Source organism: Limulus polyphemus, unplaced genomic scaffold (assembly GCF_000517525.1).
Source record: "Limulus polyphemus unplaced genomic scaffold, Limulus_polyphemus-2.1.2 Scaffold225, whole genome shotgun sequence".
Classification (NCBI taxonomy): Eukaryota; Metazoa; Arthropoda; class Merostomata; order Xiphosura; family Limulidae; genus Limulus; species Limulus polyphemus.
The window spans coordinates 456,243-470,317 of record NW_013665835.1 but is presented as its reverse complement, the minus strand read 5'-3'; the positions used below and the strand labels follow the sequence as shown (position 1 = coordinate 470,317).

The window sequence follows — 14,075 nt, the reverse complement described above, 5'->3', positions numbered from 1 at the left end:
TAAATTCTATTTAAACAAACCTTAATATTAAAATAAATGTATAATAATACATCTGTCACAACTCCCTCCTTAGAGAATTACAAATTTTTAACTAAGATCTTATATATATACATATACATTGGCAACAATATATTAAATATAATACATTATTCAAAAGATTACAACTTCAATAACCATGACGGTACATAACACAATCAATACAAATAACCTTATGACCATAAAATTACATAGCACGTCAAAGTGCATCAGCACAAATGTTATCAACCCGTTTGACATGAATTATCTTTTTTTTTCCCGTAAATGTATCATAATGGGTAACAATACTAAGACCATGTCATTAGGACGGAACTTACGTTCTTGAACTTTGCAGTCATAAACGTTTTTCATTTTAGTTTGGGATGATTTCACATTTTCTCGAGCCAATTCACAAGCATGTAAGAGTCTGAACCGAAACTTGGAAATGTAATCCAATTAGTGCATTTCCCTTGGGTCCTCCTCCAACCATTGTTCCTTCAGCAACTTCAAAGGACCATGCACTGAATGGCCAAACACCAATTCAAATGGGCTAAACCCTAACGACTCCTGAACTGACTCACGACCAGCAAATAATAATAGATTAACTCTTTTATCCTAATCCTTCTTGTTATCAAGACAGTAAGTCTGCATCATATTTTTCAAGGTAGAATGAAATCTCCCAAGAGCACCTTGTGATTCTGGATGATTTGCACTAGATTTGATCTGTTTAGCACCAATCTGATAAACAACTTATTGAAACAATCCTGATATAAAATTTTATCTATGATCAGACTGAGTTTCTTTGGGATCCAACAAAAGTAAAGAAATTGATCAAAGGCTTAGAAATGTTTGGGACTGAAATATTTCTCAAAGGAAATCAAGTGGATGCGCACATGATAGTCAACAAATATTGATTCTCTGATCGAGTTTACGGCAAAGGTCCAACACAATCAACAATCACACGACTGAAGGGTTCTTCGAAAGCTGGGATAGGTTGCAAAAGAGCAATAGGAATTTTCTGGTTAATTTTTCTGACCAACTGACAGGTATGACAAGTTTTACAAATCTGAAAAACGTTTTGCCTAATTTTTGGCCAAAAGAAATATCTCATAATTTTGTCACATGTCGTGTTGAAACCCAAATGACCTCCCATGGGGAGTTCATGGGCAACTTTCAATATTTCAGAATGATATTCTTTGAGAACAACGATTTGGTAAATTACAGCCCAATCCTCTGAAGCTGGCACATCTGGTGGTTTCCATTTCCTCATTTGGAACATTCTCCAGTTCATCTTTTGGGAGTGCATATTTAAATAGTGAAGAGATCTGCGGATCCTTTTCTTGCTCAGTTATCAGTTTACTTTTAGTAAATGGAACATCAACTGGTGAATCAGATCCCTCACGTCCATTATTATCACTCACCGAGGTACGGTTAGTAGGACAATCATCCACAAGATCCCCGTCGGATTAAAAAAAGCACTAATGTCCAATGTGAATCCACTGAAATTGAATGATTTACAATGGCCGAAATTTATAAACGTTCCTGGTCAATATATCTGAAGTTCCCGATTAATAAGCGTTCATCACAATTATAGTCTACGAAGTTTATAGCACATCAATTAGTAACCCAATAATAGATACTGTTTTTAGACGCATCACATTGGTTATAATGATAGGTGTGTGGAGAGTTTCTCAAAAATTCAGATTATGTAACAATACAAAGCTACACTAGTATTTATGTACAGACATATATTGTTGATTCTTACATTCGAGAATCCTCTACAACTTTATAGAATAGACGGGAGTTTCACAATACATATTTAACAGTATACATTATGTACATTGTTCAATATAAATTTAATTTAAACAAACATCGATATTAAAATAAATGTATAATAATAAATCCGTCACATACAACACACTAAATGTGTATTCACAATAGTGTATTTCTCAGTATTTGATGGGACATGTATTTTTAAGTTAGTACACAATTCTTGTATACTTTCTATTTACTTAGACTTCATGAACAGATTATTCTGATTTCTAACTAACGAGTTTAACCATCTAATACAAGACTCTCTATAGATATGCTATCATCAATGTATGTAAATAAAACCACAAACTCTAAGTAAGACTGTTGTCACACATGCTGAAAGATTTATTCACAAGTCTAAGTAGAATCTCTGACTCAACAGGCATATTGAAACATATTAGCTTATGATACATGATTACCTTTCATACAACTTTTGTACATTATGTTCATATTACTCTTTCAGTTAGAGCCTGTATTTTTCACTTGTGTAACAATATGTGAAAACAAGCTGAATTGATCACGAGACATATTATTAAAGACATGTCACTACATAAATGCATTAATGATTCAATGCAAACTAATCAAGTAAGATTTCAGCTAATACGCTCAGAAAACTAGTTTAATCACTATTTCAAAACAGATACTTATTCACATAGGTTTTTAAACAGTTAAGGTAATAGGAATTATCTTTTCACTTATTAACAAATTGGTGTCATGTGATTATGTTATATAAAACTCACTTTTCATCATAGCCTAATATGCTATCCTAAGTATATGTAAGTAAAATCTTAAACTTATGTATCACACGTACTGAAACATTTGTTAACAAAACATTAAGATACACTAATATACTATTTACGAAAACATCATAGTTTATAAAACACTTACTTACAGCTGTTCTAGCATATTATTAGTCAAATATAATAAACCACCGTAACTGAAACACAAAGGGCATTCCCTAAAGTGATAAAAGTGTCTTTATTTTAGAAACTATACAAAACATATGATGCACTTGCAATCCGTAACTAAATTGACTGCCCCAGTCATGCTGAACATTAAATCTAGCAACATGCCCTCTGGTTCCTCTTCTTGGACGTCATCGTCTCTACTCCCTTCTTTCTTTATTGGATGAGGTCAACACACGTGTCGCTCTCTGGTGGCATGTTATGTAACAAGAGGGTTAACTTCTCCCATTATTTTTTTGATATGGTCTTTATCTCTTTTTTCGACTGAAAAGTTACAGATTCCAGTGACAAGCTTTCATGCTAGCCTGATATAAAGGTGATCAACTTTGTTTGGCTCAGATACAAGGTAAAACATTTTTATTGAGGCTAGTTGTCAGTAAAGTTTATCAATAATGTTTACTCATTTGCTCTTAATCTTCTGCCTTTGTAAAGAACAAGTGTGATCGTTCTGGTCTTCCCGCCCAAAACATTGTAAGCAACAAAAGGGTTTATCTTATGTTCTACAGCTTCCACCAATTTATAAAATATCGTAATAGTGGTCTTACAGAAGAGACAATGGTGGGAATTATACTGACCATGTAAATATAACATTATTTTAAACTTATATTTCATCACCATGTGTTTGGATGAATGATTATAACTATTTTGAATTAAATCAACACTATTGACAGAGATCTATAACATAGTTTAAGTAACACATAGAGATAGCTTCTTTGGGTGCTTTTTTAATACTTAATAATAACAGAAATATGATAGAATACAATGCAATATCTTTTTAACAAATGGTCTAAATGTACGTTTTTTCTAACACTGGCCTATTGAATTTTTTTTGTATGTGTGAGTTAAATCAAGACCAAGTTGTGTCACAGTTGCTCCTTATTATTTCACCAGCTATGTCTTAGATAATACTCACTTACATAGCCAGGTTCTTGAACCTTTGCTTTGTACCACATGTTGTTGTTAAATCTATCGTTGAAGGGATACTGTCGTACTGAATCCCTTAGCGGCAGGATGTTATCTTTTTACCCACAGCGTTTTTATGTTGTTTAGCCAAAAGTAATTTGACCTAAGGTAATAAAAAACCTGTTACTTCTCACGGTGTCATATATCCACCAAATTCATGCTATTCGAGTTTTTCTCCTAATAGTGGCGTACATTATATCTTAGGTATCACTAAGATTTTTGTGATCTTTGACTTACGTAAGAGCTAATTTTGGTAAAAAGACTGGCTACGTAAATTCATTTGTACATCACTTCAAATCATTTAAATTTTTTTTCTGTTATTTTTGCGTCACTGTCTTCCGAAAACACTTTTCCATAAACGCTTGCATGCTTATATTTTTGCTACGATCATTTTAAGTAGGGATAATTATGTCAAAAATCAAAACATGTTTCTCGGTTAACTATCTTACAGACGAAATACTTTTTAAAGGCTATATACTTATATCGCTGTTTATAATTAAATGTGGAACCAGTTTCCAAACAAATACCACAAAAATTCCATTAAAGGTATTTATGCTGTAATAAATATTAAAAATTTGTGACTTTTATGTTAGCTGAATTTATAACTTCATCAGTTAAAGAAGAGCTTCTTTTGGGAGATACATCTTACTTTATCAGAGTTGAATTGGAAAATCTGGTGTAATAGAGTTACTTGCGGGAAAAAACAAAACATATATAAAATTGCTAAATTTATATATTGTTTTGTATATCTTTATCCGTGCAAGGATACGAATCTCTGTAAGTGTTGCCCCGAAAAATTCATATGATTACTGACAAATAATTCAAATTCGATGACGAGGAACTCACTTTGAGACTAATAATGCTTGGAGACGGCTTGAATGGGTAGTGAAGAAAAACTTTAACATAAGTTTAACAAAAACAGCAAATGTACAACGTTTCGACAAGGTTTTGTCACCATCATTCCTTCTTTTGGAGGAATCAATGAACAATCGCTACTCACTTGTTCATGGACTGCAACTCCTAGCATTGGTATTAATTCAGCAATATTGTTGCAATAAACCATTGAACCATCTTGCGAAAAGTATGGTATGAACTCTTTCTCACGATTTCTGTACCAGTAAAATGATGTCCATGTAGAAAGTAAGTTTTAGCCTGAAGTCTGGACCCCAAAATCTCTGAAAAATTCTTTGGAAGGTCCAAATCATTAAGTTCACCTTGTGTGAAAAGCTGTGGTTCACCATACATTTCAGATTGAAAACAATCTCTTTCATCATTTCTATTGACATCAGATTCAGATGAAACTGTATCAAGAGTCTCCGGTGGAGTAGGTACAGGTACATCAGGTTCATGAGCATCAGGTCTTAAAGCAGATTGAAAGTTTGGATAAGAAATTTCCTTTTTATTTCAGGTGCTGTAGCTTTGCACGTTACATGAGCAAAAATCGCAGTCATTTCCGTGGTTTCTAGGATCACACCAGACCATTGGAATTCCATAAGGCAAAGGCTTTTTCTCACCTTTAGTCCATAATCTTTGTGCGGAGTTCATGATTTGTCTTGGTCCCCAAGTTTTATTCCAAAATACGCGTAATACGCTTTTTTGACGAATTCTGTAAGGTTTTGTCTTTGTTTCTTTACAACAAATTTCCCCCAAATGTAACAGAAAATGTTTGAGTCATTTGCACAACCTCTTGTTGTCATAGGAACGAATAAATAATATTGAAAATAAATAAATAATGTCAAAGTGCATACACGAACAAATACTATCCAGAAATGACACGTCATACGGCCTGTTAACCGTTTATATACTAGCGGTGTGTTTCTTGTGGATTCTAGAACGATCGATAAGATTCTTACGTCGCGATTGGTCTAGAAAAATCTAAAGCCAGTGTTTGTCAACATTTTAAACACAACAAAATGTGACCCGATTTCAATGAAAATTATTCTCATATGTAAAAGTACATATGCCGTTTTGTGAAAAAATCTGTACGTGATGGAGAAAAAATGGATATCATTTTAGGATTCAGCGTAGAGAAAATACTGTAGAACATGTAACATTTAAAGACAATAAAACCATAGCAGGTCTGTGTAATTTTAGTCATTGGCTTACTGAATAAAACCACCTGAGCTAAGCGTGACTTTATTTCATTGGCAACACGTAGACATTGCGAATGCGTCATTTGTCGAAAGGTAGATGTCGAACTCACTTAAACATGAATATGAATAAAGTAAGGGTTTTAAAAACTCCTTCGAGGTATACCTAAGAATCCCTTATAGTTTCATGTTGATTAGAGATCGGGGAGTTGAACAATTTTTGTTATGGACAAAAAACATACAAACATAAGCTGCTTTATAGTTGAAGCGGTGTATGCCATAAAATTCAACACACAATTCCAAAAACTGTAATGCTATCATTTATTTTGTTTCAATGATCAAAGATCATTGTTCTTTATAATACAAAACTCACATTTGAGAACTTACAAAATTGTTAACTAAAAATAGCGGACAATATCAATGTTTTTACATATGTACAGTTTTTCAAAGAAAGTTTCGTGACATTAAAAATATTTTTCTGAAAACTTTATATGAGTTCTTTCATGAGCACAAACATGTATAAGGTAATGCACGTTTAAAAGGGATTGAAAATAAGATAACTGCTTGTAATTAGCAACTAATGATTCATCAGATTACGTTTTGTGATCAAATGTTCTTGGAAGGCAAAATTCATATTTTTGTCACGGATTATTTTATAATTTTCATATCATTTAGAAGATAATAGTAATAATAACACATATAGAGCTCTACATTTCATGATTGAAGTAAATGTACTGAACAATCTTTAACCGATAATGAAGATTTCGCGAGACATTTACACAAAAACATTATCTTCTTAGACGGGTGAAAAGATAAGGGAAAATAATAACTTTGATGCTTGAAGAATATTATTCAACAGATGAATTATATCCTGCTATTATTGGGTATGTGTGTCATGAATTTGTGCTTTTCTAAATTCTACCACACAAAATAATATATTATATGGAAAATAATTTGTGCGTAAAACAAAAACCAACTTTACACGTTATAAAAATCAATAAACTGAGCAAGAGTAATGACACATACATATATATATACTCAGGGTATTAAATAGTTTCTTGGATTTCAAGTTATTTTTAATAAATGTATACACATATAGATATTCTATGCTCCCTACTACATGTATATACATAAGAAATAACCATTTTCTCAGCTCTTTGTTACATCATTGAAAAATATGAATTTTCTACACATATTTAGAAAACATGACTATATTCTTTGAAACCTAACTTACATGAAAATAATAGATGAAAATCCTTGAGACGAAGTACATGTAATAAAAACTATAAAAACAGCTAAATAATCAGTTAGAGCAAGATAAAGAAAATAAGCTACTTACGCCAAGTTTCACCAACTTATTTTCTTAGCCTCACTTGTTATCGTATTTAGTGATTTGATAATATATTATTCTAAAGAGGTAGCCAAAAGTAATTCTACGGTTGTACATTCAGTAGCTCTATAATTATACAACTCATTCTGAAATTTTGTTCACAGATTTAAATAAACGGTTCCAGTTTGAATAAGAGACGACCAGAGCACATTTTTGTTGTCTTCTCCTGGGGTACACCGATAGGTCACATATCTTAAATAAAACTACGGTCATCGGCAGAATTAGAGAATGTCACAAGAATATGAGAACATGTGCTTCCGAAATTTACCTAAATTCTAAAATGTGCCAATCGGTCACAAAGATCAATTTCAACACCTCCGCTAATATGATTCTTAGCACTATTTTGTTTGATACTCTTATTTCAGAGGTATCGCTAGGCAGTGGTACACGGGGAAAGTGCTCCGATTCTATTTGACAGTGTCCCAAATCCCCAGTTGGTGTCTTGAAAAATCAGAATAGAAAACTATGATCGATAACATATTGAAACGCTAAAAATTCCCGCGCCTATGGGCCCGAGCCCCGAATCTTTTAAGCACCTAGCGACCGACGCCTCTGCTTTGCTCTATAGTTACTTTTGGTCTCTCCTGTACAATCAGTATGTCATCTCAGTTCTTATGATGAGGGCTCACTAAATATTCAATGATATTTTAAAATACAGGAGATTTCTATATTGTTTAGAAAAAATAAACAAGTATTGTGCATTTCATTTCATTATTATATGAATCAGAAGTAAATGAAACGTTTTCAATATAATACACACAGTTCATTTTATTACGACCAGAAATAATTCATAAGGAAATCTTGCCGATGATGTTAGGTAAAAGTGTAAGCATAAGTAATATTGGGAAAAAAACATCTTTAGAAAGTCATTTTTATAATTTTTTAAAGATTAAGACAATCTTCAAAATTTCTCAAACGTGTAAACATCTATAATTCTAATGATTGGATTATTAAAAGGCTTACACTGGTGTAATATAAATATCATAGAAGTGTTATTTGTCACTACTGTAAAACCACCACTGATTTAATGTGATGACACGTTGACTACATATATATATTTACATCTTTCACAATCAGTCAACAGCAGAGGTGTATATCCACTAACAATAATTTAAACAAAACAGTTATATTATTACTTGAAGTAAACGTTAATATTTGTTATTTTACTATCGTGTAACTTAAAATAATTGACTATTTTTGAGACATAAATAATAACTGTGATACTTCCAAAATAATAATATAAATCGATAAATTAAAGTACTCCTTAAGACTTAACCTGGAGTATTGCATTGCTTTCAACAAGGAGATCTTTTCATTTACATTAAAAAAGTTTTTGTCATCCCATTCCAGATGAGGAATTATTAAACTTGAATAAACACAAAAAACACCCACCAATGTTTTTTAAGTATCCTTATCATTCTGAACTACCATCTCAAACAAAATAAAATAATTATGTTGGCTAATAAACATTAAATAGACACAGTGTATTATGAATTTTAGTCAATAATGATGTATCCTAAATCATACAATGACAAGAAGAAGAAAAAAAAACAGATAAAAGATACAAAATACCATGGAATCTAAATCAGACTAAACATGTTAATACATTCATACACTACGATCTGAATTTCCTCACAAAACAACTAACAATATAACCAAGAATTTTCAAACTAATATTGCCAAAGTCATTTCAATTAAAATTTCTTTCGACATGGTTAAAAGGCAGTGAATTTCATTTTGATCAAGTTTAGTAAAAACAGTGGTCTGCGGATTTCAACACTAATATAGTTCTGAAGCTTAGTAGAAAATCATTTGATATTTATAAGAAATGTGAAGAGGTCTCTGTCAAATTACCACTTTCAATACACTGATACGAAATGCATAGCAAGAACCTGATGTACAGGCTTAAATGGACTAGATTACTTTTATCTTATACACACTTTTCTTTTACAAACAGATAACCTAGGGTAACTACATTTTGAAATACTTACAATAAATAAGTTACTGTGTTATCTTAATCATAGTTTCTAAAACTGTAAAATCATTTAGACAAGTGTTAATGTTGATTAATTAATATGAGTAATCTAAACGACAGGATGCCACATATACAATTTATCTACAAATTTGCATACTTCTTTTTTTTTTCCTTTATAAAACTAAATCTTTTAGAAATGCACATCTTGCACATCAGTTGGAGTTTCCGGTTGAGAATTAGACGAAGAATTCGTAGGTGAACTGATTTTATTAACACAAGGAGGCGTAGTACAAGCCTTTGTCACTGTTGGTTGACACACGTTTTTGTTCGACTCAACAATTTCTTCTATTTGTTCCACGCAGCAATATATTGTATTCTGGAATTCGAAATAATTAAGAACATTTAAGGTTCAGACATTATTCTAGACAAACACATGAAAGATAACCATAAAATGATTTAATAAAGATACGAGTGTAAATTTTATAACCGATACTACTAATTGGTTTTATTAGGAATTTGTCTGTCAAGTTTCCAAATTATGCACAGAAATGACTTCAGTCTATAAAACAGAATAACTGTATTAAGAATAAATACTCTAAATTTCATCACTATAACAGAAATTATATATTCTACAATTTCCAGAAATTTTAAAATGACCTTAGGCTTGAGAATTAAAATGAATGGAATAATTGACTGAGATATAATGCAGTTGATGACATCATTATTATAAATTAAAAATAATTAATACTTAAGAAATTAGAATGTTTACAATGTGTAGCTTTAATACAAATATGTAGGTAGAATACACGTACAGCTTCAATGCCTGTTATTTGCTGGAGTATGCGTAGTAATTCCTCTAGCGTTGTCCATGGTTTTTTGATCCAATTTAAACCATTTGCTGCAGCAGCAACGCTAGCTGTGGCGATTAAGGAAGGAGGATAAGAAGTGAACCTGAGCTCTGAAAACGAGAAAAAAAATATTATTCATGTATCGCACAGAATACAGCATCTTTCAAAAACAGTACGCACCTGTTGAACTTGTCCAACCTGATAATATTTCCGAGTAAAAATAAAATCGAAACAGTACATAGAGGAGTAACTCATGCATTTCAAATCATAGCAAAACGTTTTTTCATTCATTGCCAAGGTGTTGGATATCAGAGTATAATATACTTGAAGCTAAGCTGAGAAATATTATGTATTGAAACTTCCAACAGAAGTATTCTTAATTGTTTAAACTTGCAAAGTTTTTTACCATTACTCATCAACAGCATATATATACTTTAGAAATTGAGCGAAGTATATGAAATAATTACTGTATACTAAAATTGATAAAGTACAACAACGAATTATTTTACCATACGATAGTAACATGTAATGTATCAGTGAATACGATCTTTAGTTTCTATGTATTTTGAAATAATTTTCCCTCCACTTGTTTTTATTTATGACCTCCTTTTGGTAAGTTTAACTGTATATAATAATACGTTTGCAATCAACGTACATATTAATTACGTAGTCAATAACAATTTCTAAGCAAGTAAATGCTCACAGATTGTTCAGTTAGAAGCAAACGATTACTTTGTCTGGTATCTCGATAAAAAAAAATCAAGGTTGATTTGCCCTGAGTAACATATGGTGAGCTGTTGTTCTACAAAGGAAGTTGGATGTATTTAAATGGTAAACTGAAATCCCCAAGCATAAAACCGTCGTAAACAGAACAAGCATGGAGAACCAGTTTTAAAGTTCTACAGCCCCGGGAAATATGTCTAGGACGCGCCTATACAGCATTAGCTGTAAAAACCACCTGTCCCTACTAGGCCTGTCTGATGGGCTGCAAACCACGTGTTTGTACACGATGGAAGCCATTTTTAAATCCCTCAACAAAACTTGGCTTCCTGCCAATTCTCGCCTCATAGTACTTCGTTGGTTGTGAATAGTAGTTTTTTCTAAAGCACATTTGCATACAGATGTGAAGCGGATCGGCTCGAGTGATCAGCATTGTTAATAGTGTATGCTATGAATTGCCCAAAGTTTTTTTATATCTGGTTTAACAATTATTTTCATAAAAGCCAGCTGCTTCTTTATAGCAATATAACATTAAACAATTTCTTATTTAATATTTCATTTTTGCTTTCCAGATCGAAGGTGTAGTTTTAATATAAGATTTCACATATTTAATAAAACGCTGGATACATTCTGCTCTACTTTAACTATTATCAAGTTATCTAAGAGACCCATATTGGCTAACATGATTTATGTATGCCTCTGTAGATTATTTTAAATTTTGGGCCAAAATGTTCTAATGATAGTAAAGAATGTTAAGATTCAAAACTAATTATGTTTGTTACACTAAATTCGAATATGCTATCATTGTTCTGAAAAACAAAAGATTTTAATTTTCTTCACTATTAAAAAAATCTCAAATCACTATGATATCATTGATTTTCTTCACTTAATCCATTAATTATTCCTATTCTTATTGTACAAAAATTACAAATAAGAAATAAAATAAAACAAACAAAAGTAACTAACTCCTGTATGAAATTAGAAATACAAAATAATGTCTAGGTATAAAATTGGCGATAAAAATCATGTAAACTACTAATGTTTTTTACACATTCCTATTAATTTGTCAATTATTTCCATTTTGGATCATATATATGAAAATAAAATTTTAACATCTGCGCGATTTTATCGCGAATTGAAACTTTCCAAAAAGGCTACTTTGATAGTTGTAGTCTATAAAAATTCACACGTTTGAAGAAACTAAAAAATAAAACTACGTTAAACTATGACTCGATAAATGAAGGACAATTTGAACCAATTCCAGTAAATTCCGTATTTTACGTACACTTTGTTTGGAATTAAGGACAAAGCTACACAATGGTCTATCTGTGCTCTGCCCACCACGGGTATCGAAACCCTTTTTCTTGCGTTGACACAAATAGACACAAATACCACGTGCCACTGGGGGGGGGGGGACTTTACGTAGAGAAAAAATTCGCTGGTTGCTTAATAGAATAAAAACGTTGAATAGAATATTTTAAACTCTATATAATTTTGATCCTTGATTATAACGATAGTTTCATAAATATAGGTTTTTTGTTTCTTTGTTTCAGAAATTGAGCGCAAAGCTACACAAAAAGCTACCTGCACAAAGCCGTTCCTAATTTTGAATTGGTGGACTAAAAAAAGAAGGTAGTTATTCAGAAGAACCCACCGTCAACTTTAGGGCTAATTCTATCTGATCACATAGTATAATTAGACCGTCACTCTTATAGTGCACCCACGGCCCTAAAGTGCGAAGCGAAATTTTATGGCAATGGGCCGCGAACTTTGAATTCTCGGATTCACAATCCGAGCATGCTAATCACTCTGCCACGCCCGACTTGTATGACAAACTTTCTACGGTATTACCATGAATGTCTGCCCTTTTTTCTCGTTTCGAAATACTCCTAGCGATCCGAAACTCAATTGTTTGCACTAGATTCTACAAAACAACAACAAAAACATTTAATGAGCAAAAAAAAAAAGTAACGCTCCGATGTAGACCAACAGCAAATCAAAATCCGAAATCAATGTTTTGAAACGAATAATTGTCTCAGTATATTTGTATCTAAATAGCTACACGTGTTTTACACATGAGTTGAAAATGTCATGGGAATATCATACATTATCAATTCACGCAGTCACCAATCCAATGAAGCCCACGTAATTTTGAAGCAACGTTCCCAAAGATAGGAAAATTTGAGTTTTTATCGACACGTATCATCACCTGCTCTTTTCATAATCACATGACCACAAACGTTATTATTAATATTAATATAATGCAGCAAGAGAACGTTGGATAAAAGTTTTATACATTGGTTAACATATGTTTACTTCAAACTAGCCATGCAAGATCACACTTTCCAATGTAGAAAGTTAGTTGTCAACATATGGTAGGTACGGACGACTTATTTTTGCTGTTGTAAATTAGCAGTTTCTAAAAGCGTACGATATGCTTACAGGAAATCAATCGCTACCAAAACAGCTCACAGATTGTATTGAGTTTTGTATCACATTACTGTTTGTTTTGAGAGGTTTTAATGAGAATATTAGCTCGTTTCAAAAATTTGAAGAAGATCAGAACCCTATGTTGGCATGACTTGGTGGTTAAGGCGCTTGACTCGCAATCTGCGAGTTGCAGGATCGAAACCTTGCACCGAACATGCTCGCCCTTTCAGCCGTGGAGGCGTTATAATGTGACGGTCAGTTCCACTATTTGCTGGTGAAAGAAACCCTTCCCGATTACAGCAAAACTCAATTGTGAAGCATACCTTTTATGAGTAAAAGACTCAAAATCAGAATACACGTTTTGCACATTATCATAAGTAAAACTAAATTCTTATCAAATAAGGCAATATCTTTTCAGCATTGCATTATTTACGTTTACTTTTTTTGAAATATCAGTTTCATAACATCTGAACTGAATCTCAGAAACCAAGTGAAGTAGCAGAGGTACATGTCTTAAATCTATCAATACGAAACCTCTCGATATAATATTTCCGATTTGATGAAATACCTATAAGGTTACTTTATCCTAAACATTCTAAAACTAGATTTAATATAAAATATATCATTTGATCATTCTCCTTTGTCTAGCATTTGGTTCGGTTTGTTTTGAATTACACGCAAAAACTACACGAGGGATATCTGCGCTAGCCGTCCCTAATTTAGCAGTGTAAGACTAGAGGGAAGGCAGCTAGTCATCACCACCCACCACCAACTCTTGGACTACTCTTTTACCAACGAATAGTGGGATTGATCGTCACATTATAACACCTCCATGGCTGAAAGGGCAATAGTATTTGATGTGACGGT

The 14,075-nt window shown here is 32.3% G+C and overlaps 1 pseudogene; it reads right to left on the bottom strand.

Annotated features, from left to right (window-relative positions):
* Positions 1–9,400: 9,400 nt before the first annotated feature.
* LOC106478565 overlaps positions 9,401–14,075 on the bottom strand; it is a 23,795-nt pseudogene continuing 19,120 nt past the window's right edge.